This window comes from Hydra vulgaris, chromosome 10 (assembly GCF_038396675.1).
Source record: "Hydra vulgaris chromosome 10, alternate assembly HydraT2T_AEP".
In the NCBI taxonomy this organism is placed as follows: Eukaryota; Metazoa; Cnidaria; class Hydrozoa; order Anthoathecata; family Hydridae; genus Hydra; species Hydra vulgaris.
This window is the reverse complement of record NC_088929.1, coordinates 37,051,083-37,074,451: the sequence shown is the minus strand read 5'-3', so window position 1 is coordinate 37,074,451 and position 23,369 is coordinate 37,051,083. Positions and strand designations below refer to the sequence as shown.

General features: G+C 28.8%; 1 long non-coding RNA gene across 1 annotated transcript; it reads right to left on the bottom strand.

Annotated features, from left to right (window-relative positions):
* Positions 1-6,878: 6,878 nt before the first annotated feature.
* Positions 6,879-19,610, bottom strand: LOC136086583 (uncharacterized). The gene is made up of 3 exons (XR_010641446.1): positions 19,330-19,610; positions 18,001-18,072; positions 6,879-8,244 (listed from the first exon to the last, which is right to left on the bottom strand). It is a non-coding gene; the product is annotated as an uncharacterized LOC136086583 (long non-coding RNA).
* Between the last annotated feature and the right edge of the window lie 3,759 nt (positions 19,611-23,369).

The window sequence follows — 23,369 nt, the reverse complement described above, 5'->3', positions numbered from 1 at the left end:
GCCAAAGCAACAAGTGTCAAGCAGCAAATGCTTGTTGCTCTCTCTCAAGACACACCTGAAACTTACCAGAATGTCAAGCAGATTTTTGGTCTCATCAAAATCCATGAGAAGTCTTTGCTAGACTCTTTGGTTATTTCCTGTGATTTGAAGCTTGCTAACATTCTCTGTGGAATTCAATCACATAGTAACAAACACCCTTGCTGCTGGTGTGAGGCAGAGAACACAAACCTCATCAAATGTGGCCATCCAAGAACCTTCGGTCAAATTCGGAAGCAATTCGCAGAGTTCATGAAATCAGGCGGTGACATTCGCAAGTCGAGAGATTTCAAAAATGTTGTTCATCTGCCCTTGCTTGATTTTCATGATGACATGCTTGTGCTGGAAGCCATCCCACCTATGGAGCTTCATCTACTTCTTGGTGTGGTCAACCATCTCTTCAAAAACCTCTGCGATCTTTGGTCAGATGCAAAGCAATGGCCAACCACACTGCACCTTTCTATTCAACCATTCCATGGGGGCCATTTTAATGGAAATGATTGCCTTAAGCTGCTGAGAGGATTAGATTGCCTGAAGCAAATTGCAGAGCAAAAGCACTTTAAACAGGCCGATGGATTTATTCAAACTTTGTTTTCTGTTCAAAGATGTTGTTACATCTTGTTTTGGAACCACTTTGGATCCTGATTTTAAAGCAAAAATTGAAAGCTTTAAACAGAGCTACATTAATCTTCCAGTCTCTATTACTCCCAAAGTACATGCTGTCTTTCATCATGTTCCTCAGTTCATCAAGAGAAAAAATATGGGACTAAGACTTTTCAGCGAACAATCAACTGAGGCTCTTCACTCAAATTTCAAGCCCTTCTGGGACAGATACAAAAGAAATCCAGAGAATCCTGATTATTCCAAGCATCTCCTCTCTTGTGTCATTGAATACAATAGCAAAAAAATCTAGTCTCAGCAAGTCAATGGTAAGTTATAGCTACAGATTACTAAGTTGCATCTTAAAAAAAAACGTAAATTTGGGGGAAAACCCAGATCAAAAATAATTTCAAAGAATAATCCAAAGCTTTTTTTTTCAGTTTCCTCTAGAACTAAAGGAAAGGTAACAAGAAAGAACAAAAATGTCAAAGAATCAAGTGAGAACGAGCCAAACCCAATGAAGTTGAAGAAGAATATTCGAACTTATAGAAAAATGTTTTTTCAAGGAAAACTAATCAAATTTTGGAAAATATGATAAGAGTTGTTTAGAATTTTATGTAGAACATTTTTTGTTTTATAAAGTTTTTTGTAAAACCAATTATTGAATTCGGAAAATAAAGAAAACTAACTTTCACTCTAATTTAGAACTTTAATCGCAAAAAAGTCCCACGGACGGTAATCCCTGATTTTAAGTTTTATTGCTATGAACTCCTATTGGTATGTACTATCATCCCTCAAAAGGATTTTTCCGGGTGTTTTCGTTGGGGTTAGGTCAAAAATCTACAAACTGTGGCTCATCAGTCTTCGCTCCATCAATTTTTCGCTTAATCAATTTCAAAGAATATTTTCAAACAGACTTATATTTAATCTTATTAAAGCTATAACTTTTATTAATCCACCAATTTTTTTTAAATCGGCCTTTAGTCAAAAAAACTCCCTCACGGTGTCGAAGCCTTCTATAATTTATTTTATTAAAAAATTCTTTATTTTTAGATTAATATTAAAAGTAAAAAAAAAAGTTACAACTAATTCTCGTAGTCATTCTATTTCGAGAACTTCTTATGATGATAGGATTGTGTTAAATATATATCAGCCTCTGATTAGACAGCTCTAATAAAGTATTTGGAAATTTTAAACCTAAAACCTATTTTTCTGAAGCGTGTACAACAAAAATTTTGTAGAATAATATCATTTTGTGAGCAGGGGTAAAAGCAAGCAATTAACTCATTACATTATTAACAGAAGCAGGCTCAACGCCATTACTTCTAAAATCCTTTAAAAATTAAAAAAAATTCTTTACTAGGTTAGCGTTGGTAGATTAAATTTAAAGAAAAAATTTTTCTCGAAATTTTTAAAAATTCCTAAATCCCTAAATAAGTTTAAAACTTTAAACATTAGATTCTAAGCGTCTGTATGTTGTATTTAAACCAAATTTTTACTGCATTGAGATAAAGTAGTAAAGGAGGTTCTGAACTAAAATCTAACTTCAAAACATTGCTAATCTATAATGGCAGACATTTTTATTTGAGCATCAAAAAAACTGGTTATTTAAAAAAATAAAAACACAATTACGCAAGATCTTTTTGCTCTATATAGTTGTTTTTAGTTAGAACCTATTTCCAATATTAAAGATTGTGCTGTGAAAACTTTATGTTAATAGGTCGAAAAAAAGTTTCAAAAAAATTTATTTAAATTTAGGGGAATGCAAGAAAATCCTATTTCTGAGAAAAATTAGAAACAAAATAAAAAATGAAAAAACAGTATAAAAATTTGAATATTAGTGTACAGCAGAACTACATATTTTCTCATCTAATTCTTTTTATTAAGAAATCCTTTTTTATAACACATTGAATTTTTTTTCATATTTTTTTTTAGCTTTTTTTTTTTTTCCATATTTTTAATCATTTTACTTGATCAATTTGCATGATCATTAGATCATGCAAATCGATCAAGGCTCTATAGATAAAAATAAAGATATCAAAAACACATGCAATTAACTATATCACTGAGATGAATATAAAAAATGACAATTATGAAATTAAAATAAAGACAATTATGAAAACATAACACAAAATAAACATCACCACTTCTTCTTTTCTTCTTTAAATCTCAGCATAGTACTAACCCCCCTGGCTTTTAGATTGCAGCAATCTAAAATTAAGGGGATTGAAAAACCAGAGATTGAATATTGCAGATCAAATTACTTTTGGGGCATAATATAGGCAGGCTGACAAGGTCACTAAGGTGTTGCTAAGGATAAAAAAGATCAATGATGGTGATTCACCATAGCCCATAAGAACACAAATTTCTCTATCAAAGAACATATAACTTACCGCAAATTGTGTATTTTTGGAATCTGCAATGATTGAATTAAGTGATAAAGCAATAAAAAAATCGAAAAATTTTTCTTAACATTTTAATGGGGTTAAGCCATTTGAAATAAGGTGTAAGCGTTTCATCATGACTTAGATAATGATTGCTTAGAATTTTTTTTGTCTTCCTATTTAAAACTAAAATGAGAAACTATTTAAAAAAATACATCGTCAAATTCTTCTGCAAAGTTTGATAATGTAGTTTTTTTGACTATTTTTGATTATTTGACTTCAATTGACTATTTAACTCATATATTCAGAAATTCAATTTAATCAGCACATCACTTCGTACAGTTTTTCTCTAACCTTTTTGCATTCACGCAAATCAAACCCATTAATTACAGCAATCATAAGTCCTCCTGGAGCCATCGAGTATGAGCTAACAAGTGCATGCTCATTAAATGTCAATTGAATGCTACTTATATTCGAGTATTCTTCTTGAAAACTTTTTATTAATTCTGGGTTGGGTTTTACATGTTGACGTGGTTTATCAAATAAAACAACACTATACCCATATCCTTTAGATGCACCGATGGCAAATTCTTTATTTGTATATAAACTTACCAATGAAGGAACAAACCATTCACCGTATAAATCGGGCCATTGATCAGCAAATCGTAAATGGATTTCAATTATTACGCCATCAATTGTTTCAAGATTCAACATCCCGGTGTATCCTGTTAATATTTGTTCTACGAAATCTTTTATTTTTTTATCTAGAAACTTGTTTTCTTTTATTTCCCAGTAGTCAAAGATTCCATCGTTTAACGCGTAACCAATTGCGTGACACTGCCATTTTAATTTTCCATCAATGAGTGCTACATCAGAACTCCAGTGTTCACCAACTAGAAGTTTGCACCACATATGACCCGATTTCATAGAGTTTTTATATTCATCTTCATTTTGAAAAATCTGTATATCAGCACCCATACCGCGGAGGTTGTATATTGGTTTACTGAAAATTGGATATTTGCAGTCTTTCGGTGGCAGCGTACCATGAGGACCACATGGCAAAAGTTGTTTCTCAGCAACTAATAACTTGTTATATATCCAGTTGAATTTTGGAAACAGCTGGTAAGCATCTGAATCCTTTGTTGGAATAAAAACATTTTCTGGACAATTATTTATTTCAAAAAATTGATGCCTCCATGTATCTGGTTCGATTATAGGCATCTTGTTATTTTATCGTATACTTTGGAATATTCAAATTTCAAAAAAAAATATTTTTAAATTGATGTCGTTAAACTTTCTTACAACTTTATAAAAGTAAAAAACATTTTGACCGCGTCACATCGCAAAAATCACATTGAGTTATTAGTTTGAAAATCAAATTCAAATTTTGAAGAAAAATTTGCAGCTACACAAATACTTCTTTTATAAAAAGTGTGTTTTATTTTATTAAAAGTGTGTTTTAACAGATTTTATTACTTTATTGATTTTATCATGAAGACACTAAAAACCGTGTGTGTTTTTATGCTTTTTATCCTTATTCAATTACATTGTAATTTGGTTATAAAATTTAACTTTGAATAGTGTAAACTGTTGCTAGTGTATGATATAAGTTGAATAGGAAAAGAAAAAAAAAAGGACTTTTGCCTATATTTTTTGTTAAAGGATCTTATTTTACTGTTTTTTAGCATTTTAAGGCTTTTTTTTGTTATTAAATTATTAAAGAGCTCAGCAGAAAGTAGAATCTTTGCACAATAATTTGAAAATAATTAAAAAGAAAAAGTGAATCAAAGACTTTAGCAATTGCTAAGATAAAAAGTTTAGACTTGATTGACATTGCAGCATGTCTTTTTTTTTTTTAATTTTATTTAGGTGACTCCAGAAGTCCTTACGGTCTTATCATAGAGCACTGTGGATGAGCATTTAATAGGAATGAGTATGAGCTAACAGGTGGTCTTAATTTAGTAATTATTTAGTAACAGGTGACTAAATAAGCGACTGCATTTAATACTGCATTTAATGGCCACATCGGGTAGGCACTTGAAAATTGTCACGAGTTAACAGTTGTCAGTTTTGATTTCAGACAAAATAACTTACCGAACATCCTTAATGAGATTGAGACAAATAATGTTAGTAAAGATCAACATTATTTTCATAACATGTGCAAGACAATAAAAATAGGTGAAGAGAAAGAAAGCCTACCAAAAAATGGCCTGGCCCATTGGTTCCTTCTCGTTGGCTGATTTCTAATTGATGATCTAGATGACAAGCTTGCAGGGTTGTCCCGAAAAGATTTTTAAAGGAGGGATGAAGGGGGCGGGGGGTTGTCTGCTATTGCCGAAAAAGCCAAAAAAAAAATTTTGTTCACTGACTTATTAACCTAAAAAAAAAAGAGTTAGGTGATGATTTCCTTAAAAATGGAATGTAAAAGAATGTATTTTCTAAATAAAAGTTTTAAAATATATTCTGCACTTTGCTTCAAAAAATAATAGGAATATGTAAGAATAATTGATTAATAAATTGCTTTTTTTCACAGAATTTATTTCATTCAATGCAACAAAAAGTATATATAAAGAGTTTTTAAAAAACATTGCATTGATCATAAGAAATAATCGGGCTAACCTAATCTTGCTACTGCGTAAAATTTTGAGTTTTAAAGCAATCTTTTTAGATTGCTCTAAAAAAAGTTGAAGCTATCTGAAAAGCAATTTAAAAAGATTGCTTTAGAACTCAAAATTTTACATAGTAGCCAAATTAGTTAATAGCAAAATAATAGATTACATATAAACCCCTTACATATAAACATCATTAAAATAAAAATGAAAAGTTAAAATTATTTTCCCGCTTTCTATTTGAAAATCAGCCATTTTTTATTTAGTTTTATTTAGTTATTTAGTTTTATTTAGTTATTTAGTTTTATTTAGTTATTTAGTTTTATTTAGTTATTTAGTTTTATTTAGTTATTTAGTTTTATTTAGTTATTTAGTTTTATTTAGTTATTTAGTTTTATTTAGTTATTTAGTTTTATTTAGTTATTTAGTTTTATTTAGTTATTTAGTTTTATTTAGTTATTTAGTTTTATTTAGTTATTTAGTTTTATTTAGTTATTTAGTTTTATTTAGTTATTTAGTTTTATTTAGTTATTTAGTTTTATTTAGTTATTTAGTTTTATTTAGTTATTTAGTTTTATTTAGTTATTTAGTTTTATTTAGTTATTTAGTTTTATTTAGTTATTTAGTTTTATTTAGTTATTTAGTTTTATTTAGTTATTTAGTTTTATTTAGTTATTTAGTTTTATTTAGTTATTTAGTTTTATTTAGTTATTTAGTTTTATTTAGTTATTTAGTTTTATTTAGTTATTTAGTTTTATTTAGTTATTTAGTTTTATTTAGTTATTTAGTTTTATTTAGTTATTTAGTTTTATTTAGTTATTTAGTTTTATTTAGTTATTTAGTTTTATTTAGTTATTTAGTTTTATTTAGTTATTTAGTTTTATTTAGTTATTTAGTTTTATTTAGTTATTTAGTTTTATTTAGTTATTTAGTTTTATTTAGTTATTTAGTTTTATTTAGTCTCTTCCAAAATATTGTTCTAACTTTCATTCAACTTAAAGACTCATCGAAAATGGATATGTTGTTAATTGAAAACAATCTTTTTTTCGGACTTTTTTTTATAATGCAATAACAATTTATTCCGATAATACATTTATTACATCATGACGCAGTTTATAACAACATAAAATTATTTTTTAAAAAGTAATTAATATTTTTTTTTATTTAAAATTTTGAGTTTTTTAAGAAAAAATTTCAAAATACTGAATAAATGAATAAAAACTATAAAATTTAACACAATTATCTCGTTTTTATGTATTGCTACAAACAACCTCTTATTAAAAAAAAAATCAGGGTAAAGAATTAACATAGTTACAAACAACCTCTATATACTCTCAATATTTTCTCTGTAAAAATGTCTGCTGTACAGAAAAATCCAATAATTTTGTTGTTTCCTGAACATTCAAAGACATTTACTCAATAACGAAAGCTAAGGTCAATTGGAAAACAGTTGAAAATTTGAAACAGTTTTTGTGCACTGGAAGAAATTTCAGAAATTTCAAAAACCAAATTTAATGAAAGTTAACATTTAAAAAAAAACATCTTTTTCTCCCAATAGGATTAGGTTATACTTTAGCCAATCAAAAACCGTTGTTTTATCTACAAAGTTTTCAGTGAAAAAGTTCTTTAAAAATGGCTTCTCGAATAAGGACTTCTATTTCTTACGAATTTAAAATTTATTTGCTTTTATAATATGTAATTATATGTTTATATGATTATAATTTATATACTTATATAATTATAATGTATAAACATGCTGCGGAGGATTATATCAAAGCCAAACGAATTTAATTCGGAATAGCTTACTTTCTTTTATCTAGTTCACTCATTAATCTTGAAAACTTCATCAATCATTTTAAATAGCCCAGAAAAAATTAATCTTTCACACTATTGATTTTATTGTGGTGCCTTCTACGTGCTCTTAGACATCTTTTATATTAAGCATATTTGTCTGAGCCGACCAAAAGAATTGACTTGGGTATTGTTCAAAATTGGAGCGAACTTGTTGTATGTTAAGCTTTAGGGTGTTGTACAGTTCGTTAACCATACTTAAATCAATCTTGACGAACTGCAGTTTCTAATTTATCTTGCTGAATACCCGATATGCTGCTCCAAATGATGGTTAGAATAGCTGGCGTAACTACTGGCGTAGTCATATGCAAACAGCAGTTTTGAATCTTGATCCTATACACGCATAACTTTTTCAAAATGATTTGGTAGAAAGATAGAAAGATTATATTTTAGAATGTCGACTAAGTACAGCCCCACTGGTTCTTCTTGCAGTAAAATGTGGCACTGAACAAATTTGAGTTGGTCGATAAGCAAGATACCGGGAGTAAAACCAACGGTATTTGAGAAATATTACACAAATTTCATTTTGCAAAATAAGAAATTATGTTTGAAGTAAATAAAAAATGTATGCAATAACATTTTGTTTTAAGGATGATCATACTACCTGTAAATTCCACATTTTTTGTGGCTACCACGTAAAAGAATTTTTTTAAATTGTTTCAAGCAGTGTTTTACTTAAGTAAGTGTTATAGGTAAGTGTTGGACGAAAAAAGAATCGAACTTTGCTATTAACACGAACCAGGAAAGTTTCCGTTGATAATCCACTGAAAATAAATAAAATATAAAACTATTTTCAATTTTAAAAATAGATTTTAGTTGCATTATTACATTAAATTAAATTATTACATGATAATTATATTATTACATAATAATTATTCATTTAAAGTACTTATAAGATTAATCTAAAACAATGTGAATTTTTAATATATAGAAAACTTAGACGAGAGATTGATAACTTCGATTATTTTTTGGAACCAATACTCTTTTTCTATATGGTATTTTTAAATAAAGTCTAAATAGATCTTTTTCTTGACTGCTTTACTTTGAGATAAAAATGCGACAGCTAATTTTTATTCGATTGACGTATTTATTTTCATAATGTATTATATTTCTTTTTTTAATTATTTTCTTTTTTTAATATTGTGTTTTTTATTTCTATTTGTTGTTTTTGTTTTTTGCTTGATTTGTATATTGGTTCTCTTTCCTTTTTTCTTATAATTTTTATTTTTATTTTTTCTCATTATACTATTTAATTCAAATAATATATATTTATTAAAATTCACTCGGCTGATACATTAGTTCGTTAACGCAGCAGCCAGTTTAGCTTCTTGCGCATGCTCACGAAAATATACTACTTAAGCAAATGCGGCATGCACTGAATTCTCTTAAGCTATTCAGCTCTTAACCTCTTGCATCGCATCTCTTGTAACTCTTGCAGCTGTTAATCTATTGCTCTTTAGGAAATTTAGTTTCTTTAATTTTATGTTAAGCTTTTTGAGTTATCTTGAAAAATATGAAAAGTACCAGTTTTTGCATTTAATCTGATGGTTTTTTGCATTTAATCTGGCGGTTTTTTGCATTCAATCTGGCGGTTTTAAAATTTATATTAATTTTATAATACATGTTATAAATTACTTAAATAATTAGAAATAAAAATACAAATTTTTAAAAACTACGACTTTATTCTCTATTATTGTCTAATTAACGAGCTTATTAAACTAAACTGTTTATTAACAAAAATCAAATTAAACGTGAAAAATACACAAAATTTTTGGGAGTACTTTTTGATGAAATTTGTCATAGAGAAACCATATTGGTCTTCTTGAAACAAAGGTGTCCTCTGTAACAGGTGTTTTGTATAAGTCAAGACTTTTTCTCGATAGTAAATCACGTAATATGCTTTACTTTAGTCTTGTACATAGTCAGCTTTTGTACGCAAATATTGTATGGGCCAGCACCCATAAAACCAAATTGCTCAAATTGCAAAGTCTGCAAAACCATGCATGCAAAGCAATTAATTATTTAAATAGGTTAGTAAACCCGGCCCCAGTGATGAAAAGCATGATGGTTCTAGATATTGAGAAACTTAACACATTACAGATATTAATTTTTATGTACAAGTATATAAACAATCTTCTGCCAAGCGTTTTTTCAGATAACTTTCTTATATCATTTCTGAAAAATATAATCTGCGTCCAAATAACAGGAACGACTATCAACTAGGAAAAATTAAATCACAGCAGTCAAGTTTTCTAATTACAAGCCGTGGTCCATCAATATGGAATCGTTTCCAAAATAAAAATATTAAAGACCTAAAATTCATCGTTTAAACAACAAATTAAAATGCATCTCCTTAATTCCTGACATATATAGTTTACAGTATTTGTTTTCAGATTTTTTTGTATTTTTTTCTTTTTATTTATTGCCTATAGATTTATTACACATCATAGCTTTACGTTTAATTGAATAATTTGAGGGAAATTTTGTTTTTCTCACACAATTATTTAATCTATTAAAATGTATTAATCATACATTAAAGTAGACGCTGTCTACAAATTTAATAACGATATGTCCTTTTGTAAACTGTATTTACTTTAAAATAGCTCTGGAATAATGTCACATACAATATGTAAGTCTTGCCTATAAAATTGTATTTAACTAAAGTCCTTAGACTACGATCAAACATTAGTGTTGGCCTTACCTTTACAGCCTCAGGCGAAATTTTAAAAACAAATACCATATATAGATGAAAATGATAGCCGATAAAGACTTAATTTGGTTCAGTTACATAAATTTTCAGTATTTTGCTACGGAAGTTTTTATAACGAAATGCTAGTCGGAAATTCAAATTAGAAAGTTCTCAAATTTCTTTCAAAGATCTTACAGAAGGTAATTATTGCTAAGCTATCTAGCTCGAAAAACAAGGGTATGGGAACCTTTTTATTACTTGATGAGAATTGTATTTTAAAAATATTGTTATATCTTGCAACATAGTTTGAAAATGCAATAGGCGACAAGTATAAACAAGCGGCATAGCGCATCAAAATAATTTGCAAGCATTGGCGAAAGAGCAAACGTAAAAAATAAAATACATTCAACAACATATATATATATATATATATATATATATATATATATATATATATATATATATATATATATATATATATATATATATATATATATATATATATATATATATATATATATATATATATATACAGTATCGGACAAAACGAGTGCAACCAAATAATGCTAATTTAGTTTCTTTATATAAAAGGGCTGCATTTTTTCAATTTAGAGAAATATCTATGTAACTGTTTAGAGACAAAGTTCTTCAAGTTTTATTCATCACAAAGTTCATTATTTGTACACGAAAATTAACAAATTAATCAAAAGTATTAAAAAAAGTTGATTTCCTTCTAGACAAAACAAGTGCAACTCGACAAAATGTTGACCAAGCTGTATTTCGCTATCAATATTTCGTGGCGAATCCTTTGTTGTCGATCACAGCCTTGCATCTTCGAGGCATAGATTCGATCAGATGATCAATGAAACTTTGTGGAATCGCTGCCCAGGCCTTTTGGATTTGTTCAAAAAATTGATCCTTATTACGAACACCTTCACGATTAATTCTGGGGTTGACGATCTTCCACAGGTTCTCGATAGGGTTGAGATCCGGAGATTGAGGCGGCCAATCCATCACCGATAGGTGGTTGTCTTGAGACCACTGCTTGACTACTTTTGCAGTGTGTTTCGGATCGTTGTCTTGCTGAAAAACCCATTTTATTGGCATATTCCATTCAGCATGAGGTAACATAACACCTTTCAGGATATTTTCATACATGAAACGGTCCATTATTCCATCGTTTCGATGTATTGGTCCTGACCGTTAGCAGAAAAACACCCCCAGACCATTACATTGCCTCCACCATGCTTCACGGTCTTATGGCAGTAACGTAAATCGAGGCGTTTTCCGGCCGGTCGACGTACACGGCAAATGCCATTGCTCCTAATGATGTACGATTCATCACTGAACGGGACAGTTCGCCATTTCTGCACATTCCAGTCAATATGAGATGTAGCAAACAGGAGTCTTTTCTTTTGGTTTTTTAGTGAAATCAGCGGTTTCTTTGCAGGGCGTCGAGAAAACAATCCGGCTTCAACAGCACGTCGTCTGATTGCTCGGTCCGATACAGGCAGCTCTAGTTGCTTTTGTATCTCGACTGATGATATCCAGGGATCCTTCTTGACGGATCTGACGATCATAGAATCTTCTCTAGAAGTGGTGGAACGCAGTCTTCCACCTTTGTTATCTGCTGCCAACTTCCCCGTAGAACGATATTTGGCACATAGTCTTGATACGGTCCATTTTTTCACGCGATATTTATCACAACTACTTTTTTGTGACATTCCACTTACGTAATCGCCAATAATTTTCTTTCTTAGTTCCAATCCAAGACTGTCAGGAGCCATTTTTGCACTTGAAGTCATAAAAATAATAAAAATAAATAATCCCGCTTCTCAAGGCTTACCGTGTTACATTTACCTTGTGATGATACAATAATGCTCTGTGGAACACAACGTCTTGGTTGGATGTGGACTGTATTGATGTAATGAAAAAATTGTTGTATTTCACTTCTTGTATTGATGTTCTTCGATAAAACACTTTGATAAAACTCACTTCGATAAACTGTCTTGATAATACTGACTGATTAACTTCCATATACTGACTGAATTACATGTCGATTTACATGTCTCTTATATAGTAAAATGAACCTGTGTGAACCTGTTCTGGAAGACTCTAGATGCTTCTTTTCGATGCGTCTGGAAGCTTCTGGATGCGTCTGGATGCTTCTGAATGTTTCTGGATATTTCTGGATGCTTCCAGATGCTTCTTCTGGAAACTTCTGCATGCTTCTGGAAACTTCTGGATACTTCCTTTAATTATTAAAAAACTTCCATGACGTTGACACGGACCAGATTTAAGAAAATGAAACAAACCAAAAAAGTTGCACTTGTTTTGTCCGCTGCAAAATGGCACTTGTCAACGAAATTTTGCCTGTTTGCTGTCACCTGTCAGCTGATTGCTCATGTCATGGCATGCTATGACTCCAGACTCCTGAACTGTTAGCTGTGGTAGTATAGTTCGTTTCGTTTTTAAGACATGTAAAATTAGGAACACTTTTTAGCATTGTTCGATGTTGGTTGCAAATGTTTTGTCCAATACTGTGTATATATATATATATATATATATATATATATATATATATATATATATATATATATATATATATATATATATATATATATATATATATATATATATATATATATATATATATATACACTCGCAGAATAATGTTCATTAATAGGTTTTGGACAGTTAAAAACGTTTAACGCACTCAAAAAAATACTAAAATTGAATTCTTAACAATTGTTATATTGTACCTTATTGCAAATTTGTAATCGTAGCTTATTGAGAAAAAGAATTTATTTGATCAAAAAGTAAAATAAATCAGCATGTCCAGACTTTCGCATTAGCTGTAATGAGCATAGTTTACATCAACACAATTACACACATAAAAACCATAAAAAAAGCAACCCTTAGGATGTGTGTGTTCACATTGCCTAATTAATGGATCATACGGAATTTACACAATATGCCGTTCACCATGCAACTATGTTACAAGGGCTTTTGCCATGTTGTAGAGGGTGATTAAAGATCCAAAAGGTGTCATATATGTTTTTATAATAAAATTAAATTTTTTTATATCGATTTTCTTGAAAACTGTTAAAATTTACTTGAAAATTGTTTAAAATACCTCTTTTATATCATAAAAACTTAGATTATTAAACATTACGCGTGCTAAACAGACCTGAGAACCGAATTTTCAAAACATTAAGAATACAAATATAAAAATGTAAGCAAATATAAAAATCTGATGCTGCTGCAATTCTAAACTCATATTATAATGCATTCTAAACGCATATTCTAATGAATTCTAAACTCATATTCTAATGCATTCTAAACTCATATTTTAATGGATTCTAAACTCATATTCTGATGAATTCTATACTCATATTTAAATGGATTCTAAACTTATATTCTAATAAATTCTCAACTCATATTTTAATGATTTCTACACTAATAATCTAATCTTAGATAAATAATATTCTTAAATAATATTCTAATTCTAATAGTATTCAAATTGCAATTAGTTATATGATCATAATCATTTTTACAACTGTTACATTTATTTTGTTTATTATTGTAACCAATATTTTACAAAACTTCAAGAAAATAAAATATTAAAACACAAGAAGAATTATTAGATAATCATGTCAAATACTACAAAATTATTAATAGCAACTACAAACTGTACATTACTAAACATTCTGGACATGACCATTCAAGAATCTCATTTTCGGAAACATTTTCTAGCAGGCCTTGACAAATACCATGAAACTAATCTTCACAGTTGTTGCACTGTACTATATCCCTAAATCTATTAATATCAGTTTTCTATTATAATCATTATTTGATTTTAAAATCAATCATAATAAATTTTAATTCAATAACTATTATTAATAGTTAGTTGTTAATGAGACAGTATTTTTTTAAAAAACATTAAACTATACATGAGACTTAAATGACTGATTAAATAGACTTTAGATTAATTACCAACTGACTTACCTTTTTTTGTCAAATTTGCCTAAAAGCATCCATAACTGCCAACAAATACAATGTAAAGAAAACACTTTTTCTTTGCAAAACTTTACTGATTTTGTAGTCTTAGGAAAATCATTTAAATGATTTTCTGTAATGCTTTAAAGTAAATGCTTTTTCATCATGTGTGAATCAAATGCAACAAAAGAAGGATTTGAGCTAGTGCAAGCAATGTACTGCGCAAAAGCTAATGCAAATAAACCACAATCGACACCATTTATTTGCTGCTACACTGGCAAAACACGTACTGTTAAAATATCTTTGAAATAGTTCACAATTGAACAAATTTGTCTGATAACATGCTTCTTTATGTTTCTATGAAACATACTAAACCTCATCTTTAGCACATTCAAAAGTGCTGATTGTCAGCCAGTGTAAAGCACCATCATGCAAATTTTGTCCTAGAACTGGATCTTGTAACCCACAAACATTTCTTATCATTTTTTGAACTGTGTGAACCACATTGTCTGATAACATCTGTTTGGCTGAAATATCTTGCAAATCAGCTGCAGAAAGCTTTAATGTTAAAAAGATGTCACAATTTTGTGTACAAAATTGATCCTCATTATTAGATGAAAGTTCAGCTGGATAGATAGTGCTAGATAAAGATAAAACTTAAAAAACTTTGAAAATACAAAAATGCAACACCAAGTTATGCATGTAACACTTGCAAATAAATGTTTAATTTCAAAATAGGAAACTTGTTGAAAAACAAATATCTAACTGCACATCATTCAACAGTTTTTTTTACATAAAACTTGATTACCTTTGATTGGATATTAAACTCATAGACTTATTATTTAAACAGCTTTTGCAAAACCAAGCTTTGCTCTTAGGAGCAGCCTTTAAACCGACACATTTTCTATCAAACCAACTTAGACAATGATCACAACATATGACAAATGTGTCACAGAGTTCGTTGTTACAAGCTTGGCACAGCCAAAGATTCCTTTGCTTGATTATTTCAAGCTTACTAGTCAGATATGACCAAGAAAGCGAAGAAAAATACTTTCTTACTCTTTTTATTTCAACTGGCTCATGTCACTTTTGTTGGAATTTTTAGCCAAGGTAGAATATAAACCATCTCAACAAGTTGCTCACCACTGAGGACTAATAACAAGATATTTGGCTTTATTAACCACCCAAGCAGCACTGAAGCAGAATTAAAAAATGACAAAAGCAATATATAAATAAGTATAACATATTTAGCTTATATACAATATTGAAAAAACTTTAAGGATTACGATATTTAGGTAATATAAATCTTTTTATTAATTAGGTATGGTAATTCTTGTAGGATTATTTATTCTATCATTATATATTTTTTATTAGTACTTGTTTCCATATCTGTCGGGGACATCTTTAAAAATGACAACAACTTAAAAGTGGTTTCTCTCTTTCTTTTGGGTAATCCAATAACTGTTGTTTCAGATACTTTTGGTCACCCACGCCTGGGTATATGTGACAGCATCTTATATAGGTTGGGATCTGGCAGAAAAAAAAATCAATTCTAAAAAAATGAACAATTATAAATTTTAATAACGTAATGAGGAAAAATACTCACTTAGAACAGACTCATCAAGTGATAGTGAGTTAGCTGCAGTGTTGTTATTCAACAACGGAGTTTGTAAATGTAAATGAGGAAGCACATTTACTTTTGACTCATTGGCTGATTTTTTTGCTTTGAATCACAGATAGAGATTGTGTATGAGGCTGAACCAAAAAATTGGAGATCAACTCATCACTAGAAACTATTGGATTTTAAAAGTCATCAGCTTCACTGATATCTAACACCATATCATTTATTTCTTTATTTGGAAAAACCTGTAAAAAATTTTCAAACTCTAACAATTTTAATAGCAAAATATCAAATTGCTTTCCCTGTGCTTCAATGCAGCAATTCTCTAAGATATCAAGAACGCTTTTCTATATTTTGCCTGTTGTGACAGAGGCTTTCTACAATCTTGCTGAATAAATGAAACACTAATGAAATTTGACTGTAAATACTCAGTGGACTCGGTTAAATTTGAAAAAAATCTAATCTCCACCTTTTTAAAACAAGCCACTCTTTAAATAAGTTCTCTCCACTATTCAATCGGAATCTAAAAATATGTTTGCATGGCAAGCCCATTAAAGTAGCAAAACTACAGTTGCATAAAATACTGGTAGTTTCCTGCTGAATTAAAACTTCTTTGTAGCTAACAACTGTGCATTTATGTGAGTCATGGCGAAAGGTGTTACTAAAGCGGCATACTCTTCCTGTGAACTGGACATCAAACTAGTGGATGATTTATCAAAAACACATATGGCTCTATGTCTGCGCTCATTTTCTAATACTCTTATGATAACAATCAAATCCAAAAAAAATGTAACCATCCCAGAGTTTTTGGATATGACACTTTTTAACTTCTGGTTTACATTTTCAACACGGTTTGTTGTGCTGTACATTAGATTCAACTTTTTCTTCTTTTAACCTTCAACCCACTGCATTCTTATGCTATGCCAAATTACATTAAAATAGTCTATGACAGGCTCCAATTTAAGAGCCTTAAGGTCTTTATAATGCATATTATAGGCAATCTCATTTTAAGAGTGAACTAATTGTTGCAGAATTTCTAAGACAAGTAGTCTGTGCTCTGCCTTTAAACCCATTTTTTCAACAGTTATTTCCCTGCGAAATGTGCGCAAGGTGTGAAAAAGACATAATTGAAGAGAAGCATTTGGAATTTTGTCACTAATCACATCTCTCTCAACCATATCTTTGTCTGTCACAACAACTTGAACACCACTGGTATCGTTATATTTTAAACATGTTTGTTAACTCTTTTATAATTACTCTCCTCATTAGCAACAATCTAGAGTGCAACAATTACTCCTTCACTATTTCCATCGACACACAAAGTGGCATACGCAAGTTGTTAAGCTTGTATGTTGCATCAAGGAGAAGCAGTTCAGGATATTATGCAAATAACTTCATTATCTTGTTTTCCTGATAATACAATGCCTGAAGTTGATTGTCATCATTAATAACAACCTCTGTCACAGAATCCTTCTGTTTAAGCATTTCACTTAACAGAGTTGTCAAATTGTTATCATCCTGATTTTTAAAAGCTTGATTAATATTTGGAAAATTCTTAAATGTAATAACTTTCCTAGTAGATTTCATCATATGTTGCTGTATCAACTTTTTGTTAGCTTTTACAGCAAGCATATGAGTCATTTCATTTTTTTCATCTCCATCCAATTGACGCTGATGTGGGAGATGCATAAATGATTCCTGCAACAAATTTATTTAAAATTATTTTGTAATACATTATATCACTATTTTATAAAATTGTTACAAGTAAATTACCTCTGTGATACAATAAGAGTGTTCTTCAATCATTTTAACAACTTGAAGTTTCTTCCCATCATCACTCAGTTGAAAGTTAATGCATGCTTTGCAATTTTGTCCAAATGTTCTGGAAAAGTACATATTTTTTTTTGTTTGTTTTGTTTTTATCTAAAAATGTACCGAATCCAAGATTTTGCCAAAGCTGAAGCTATATTTACCAATAGTAACAAGACTGTATACACTGATGATATATATAAGACAAATATTCTGAAGCACAAACCATTTTAGAATCCCAAAGAAATGTTATAGGCTTTTAGGCTGTAGATAAGCCTTTTGGTCAGACTTTTTTTTATTAAAATAAAAATAGTTGCAAAAAAAAGTAAATGCAAGAAGCATTTATTTTAAGCAGTTGTAAAATTCATTTATATTTTTAAAAACTTTAAACTTTTTTCTCACCCATTTAACCTTCACTTTTTATTTCAACTTTTTTCGACAACTTCACTTTTTATTGGTAAATTTCCAAAAATGCTAAAGGATCAATATATATATATATATATATATATATATATATATATATATATATATATATATATATATATATATATATATATATATATATATATATATGTATATATTTATATATATATATACACATTTATATATATATATATATATATATATATATATATATATATATATATATATATATATATATATATATATATATATATATATATATATATATATATATATATATATATATATATAGGCATTAAATTAACTTTTAACTTTGACTACTGAAACTAACCAACTCTTTAACTTTGACTATTGAAACTAAATCTCTAAATGATGATAACCAATATCTATATCTTATCACTCTACTTGCCTAACCACCTTAATCTTTCCTGATGCATCCTATCAGATACACTTACTATTTCCAATATTTTTTAAGATCATCACTTCTTTTCTTATCATTTAGATTCACAACATAAATTTGATCATTAGCTTTGTTTGTTCCAGACACTATACAACATCAACCCTCACGACCAGTGTTTCACTATCACTTAATACTCTGGATTCATGTAGTACATAACTTTCCTTTATTATATAATAATGCACCTTATACTGTAAGAAACATAGAAAGTTTTGTAAACTTATCCCATACTCTTGTCGTAGAAACCATTTCTCCACCAGCTAATCCAATTTCATCTTTAAGATTAAAAAAGCTTTCCAACACACTTTATCTTTCCTTCACTATTTTTTCAATCTATTTTCTAACTTTTACATTATGCTAAAATCCATTATAATATGATGGCCACTTTGATAATAATACTAGGAGCACATTGTGTTCTTAATATTAGGAAACAAAAGCGCATTCTTCAACACTCTTTCTACACACTTCATATGGTCACTCTTCAGTATTTTTTACTTGCTCATTCTTCACTTTACAATACATAAATTTCTCTTATTTATCTAATCTAAAACCCTTAGCTCTCATTCTATCATTGCAATAATGTAATCCCAGTATTAATTCTAATTTGCCACTGAAATCAAGCATAAATCATTTATGAAAAAATACATAACAATTTAAAGAAAAAATTTTAATTTAAGCAATTTATGTTTATATAATTGAGTATAAAATAAACTTTAATCAACACCGAGCTTTATTGTAAATAATTTATTAAATTTAAGTAAACTTAGGTAATATTATTGATAAAATTATCACTGATGAAATTGTAATTTAATACATAAAAGCAGATATAAAATTAAATAAGTTAGGCATACCTTTGCTTTAGTCTTGTAACAGTGGTTGATTTAAATTTCTTCCCACCGTGGTCCACGGTGGGAAGAAGTTTAAATCAACCACGGCGTGGATGCAGTTGAATCCTAATTCTCCATACGTAAGGCAGTTAGGAGTATCAAGATGTTTTTTTGATAGAAAATGTTTTTTGAAACCGGATATAGTTCTTGTATTTCTTTTATAATATTGGACATGATATTTTTTCATGTAATTTTCTAAAGTATCCTGGATTTCTTTAAGTGAAGTAAATTGGTCACCCATATAAAAATAGATGCCATCTTTAGAAATACTAACGCGACGTATAAATTACACAAATTACACTTTTTACGGCGATCACGTGGTACAATCGCCGGACAAATAGTGCTAAAGATATTTGTCCGGTCGCCGGACGTCCAGACACTTTGTTTTTATAAAGGTTTTTTATGTTTACGATGTTATTTATTTTACATGAAAAGTTGTAATATTGTTTAATCAGCGAAATAAAAGTTAAAACAAAAAAAATAAAATAAAAAAAATTAAGGAAAAATTTGCAGTGTCTCACGAAGTTTAAAAGATCATGTTCAGTAATGTGCTCACAACCGTTCCTCATTTGTTCTAATAAATTTTTATTTCCGATCGAAGCTATTTTTCCTCTTGTAGTATTCTTAATTTTTGAGAGACATTGACACCAATTCCCAATTCCACCTTTATCTCGTAATGATTACAGTTTCTGTTATCTCCGATTAACTCATGTAGCTTATTTCTTATTTCCTCAGTACAACCTGACTGTCGAAAACCAACTCTAATACCAGAATCGATATTACCTGTTGATATATATTGATGGACTAGGCGTCGTATTGAAGTCTCACTTCTATAGACAATACTTCTTTTACACTTTTTCCCTTCTTTAATTACAAGATTAATGATCAAATTTTTTACTTCAACATTAAATTCATTGTCTTTGTGCGTTATTAATTTTAGAGTTATAAAAAATTAAAGAAAAAACGGGCTTAAATTGTATATAAGGAAGTTAAATAAAATGAAGGAGTAAAAACATAACTATTTATCATGATAAAGAAAAACTGTCAGATCGAATGCAAAAACCACCAAATTAAATGCAAAAAACGGTAATAACAAAATCGTAGTTTTAATTTAGAGATAATACCTGCCCCACATCATGAGTCTCTATTAGTCTACTGGCCCATTAAGCTTCATGGCTTTCCGGCAGTGTTGATTTTTACTTATTCTTTGAATAATAAAAATTCAACAAAATTTGAATGATACAAACTAATCATAATTGCATTACAACGAAGGAAAAAAAACCAATGAATGAAAAAAAAAGTTTCATTTAAAGTTTTATTTTAAATTGATTAAAATTTGTTAAATCTTTAAAACCTTTAAATTTTTTTCGTAAGTTTTTTTGTTTACATTTGACGTAATATATATAAATTACATATTTTTTTCAAATACAAACAAGGTTTCTAAAAGAAGATCAAATGATCTTATCGTCAGAAGCCTTTTACAAAACAGAGTACGTAAAGTATTATAAAAACGCCTTTTTACAATAAGAGAACGTAAAAAATTAACATATAAATATTAAAATAGCACTTAGATAAATAGAAACAAATTGTCAACAAGTATAAAACAAAGATTGAACATACATTTCAAAATTATTATATATCATAAGACAAATTAAAAATATTCTAAGATATTTTCAATTGAGAGAATGAGATCTTTTAATTTAATTTTAAAAACAGAATAAGCTAGGGTAAGCCGAAGTTAGGCTATATAATTTTGTTCCAGAGATGAGCTGCACGATAAGTGATACAGAATTGATTGAATTTTGTTCGACAGAGTGGTTCATTTAAATAGTTATTATTTCTCATGTTAAACTTGCTTAAAGGTTTTCAAAATAAAAAGGTCTTTAAAAATGAAAGGAGATAAATCATACTTCCACATATAAACAAAAGATAAATTTTTATATACGTTTAGTTTATAAATATCGAGGATTTTCATTTGATTGAAAAATATTGAGGAATTTGAGAACCGATCCGCAAAATTAATTACACGGATCGCATGTTTCTGACGGCGATGGAGACATTGTAACTTGCTTTGATCAGTGCTACTCCAGGCAAAATTCCATAACTTATATAACTATGAATAAAAGAATAATAAAGTTTAGCTAAATTATCAAATGCTTTTGAAAGATCGATAAAAATTCCTAATGTAAATTGAGCATGCTCGGTTGAGTTATTCTTCTTAAAGCCAAACTGATTGTTGTATAATAAATTATTTAAACTAAAATAATTAAATACTCTATTGAACATGATTCTTTCTAGTATTTTTGAAAATATAGATAAGATAGAAATAGACCGGTAATTACTAATGTCAGATTTGTCACCACCTTTAAATAGTGGAACAACTTTAGCAATTTTCAATTGATCAAGAAAGACTCCTTGTTCGATTGATGATTTAAAGACTTTAAAAAGAATATACTTTAAATGTTCAAAGCAATCTAAAATTATGTTACCATTGATTTCGCCCGGTCCAATTGGTTTATTTTTTTTTTTAGTGTTTTAAAGGCTTTTTCGAACTCATCAAATAGTAACTCTTTAGAGAACTCATCCGAGTGAATGCAATTATCCATCGGTACTAGAAAATCTTTAAATGATGCTTCAGTGTTAGGAATTATTTAAGACAGTTTAGGGCCAATTTTAACAAAGAATTTGTTAAATTCGTGAGCTATTGTTTAAGAATTAATTATATTATTGTTATCTACTTTGATCATGTGTGGCAGGGAACCTGAGCATGGCTTTGATTTACCGATAATGTCTTTTATTATTTCCCAGGAGCGTTTACAAGTATTTTTGGCTTTATTGAGAATTTTAGAATAGTAATGTTTTTTTAAGTTTTTTCGAACTTTTTCAAAAAGATTTTTGTAGTCTTTGTATATTTTCTCATTGGCGAATGATTTGTTTTTTAGATATTTTATGTATAATTTCTGCTTAACTTTTGATGATTTTTTTAAATCTTTGGTAATCCAGGGAGAAATTTTCATGTAAAGGAAAATTGGCATCATAAACTGAGCAAAATGTATTAAAAAAATCATCGTAAATTTTGTTTGCGTTATCACTAAAGTCGATGTTCTTCCAATGAAGTAATGATAATTGTGTTTTTAAATTGCTCAACATTTTTTTGGTTATAGTTGCGTAATTTAACTTTTATGTTAGTTTTGGTCATATTTTTAGAGTTGAAGTTTATAATAAAAAAGATAGGGAAATGGTCAGATATGTCTGTTTTTAAGATACCTTTATTTAAGTCACTGTTAAAAATATCAGTTAATAATATATCGTTTTGTCCGATACTATATATATATATATAAATATATATATATATATATATATATATATATATATATATATATATATATATATATATATATATATATATATATATATATATATATATATATATATATATATATATATATATATATATATATATATATATATATATAGTATCGGACAAAACGAGTGCAACCAAATAATGCTAATTTAGTTTCTTTATATAAAAGTGCTGCATTTTTTCAATTTAGAGAAATAACTATGTAACTGTTTAGAGACAAAGTTCTTCAAGTTTTATTCATCACAAAGTTCATTATTTGTACACGAAAATTAATAAATTAATCAAAAGTATTAAAAAAAAAGTTGATTTCCTTCTGCACAAAACAAGTGCAACTCGACAAAATGTTGACCAAGCTGTATTTCGCTATCAATATTTCGTGGCGAATCCTTTGTTGTCGATCATAGCCTTGCATCATCGAGGCATAGATTCAATCAGGTGATCAATGAAACTTTGTGGAATCGCTGCCCAGGCCTTTTGGATTTGTTCAAACAGTTGATCCTTATTAGGAACACCTTCACGATTAATTCTGGGGTTGACGATCTCCCACAGGTTCTCGATAGGGCTGAGATCCGGAGATTGAGGCGGCCAATCCATCACCAATAGGTGGTTGTCTTGAAACTACTGCTTGACTACTTTTGCA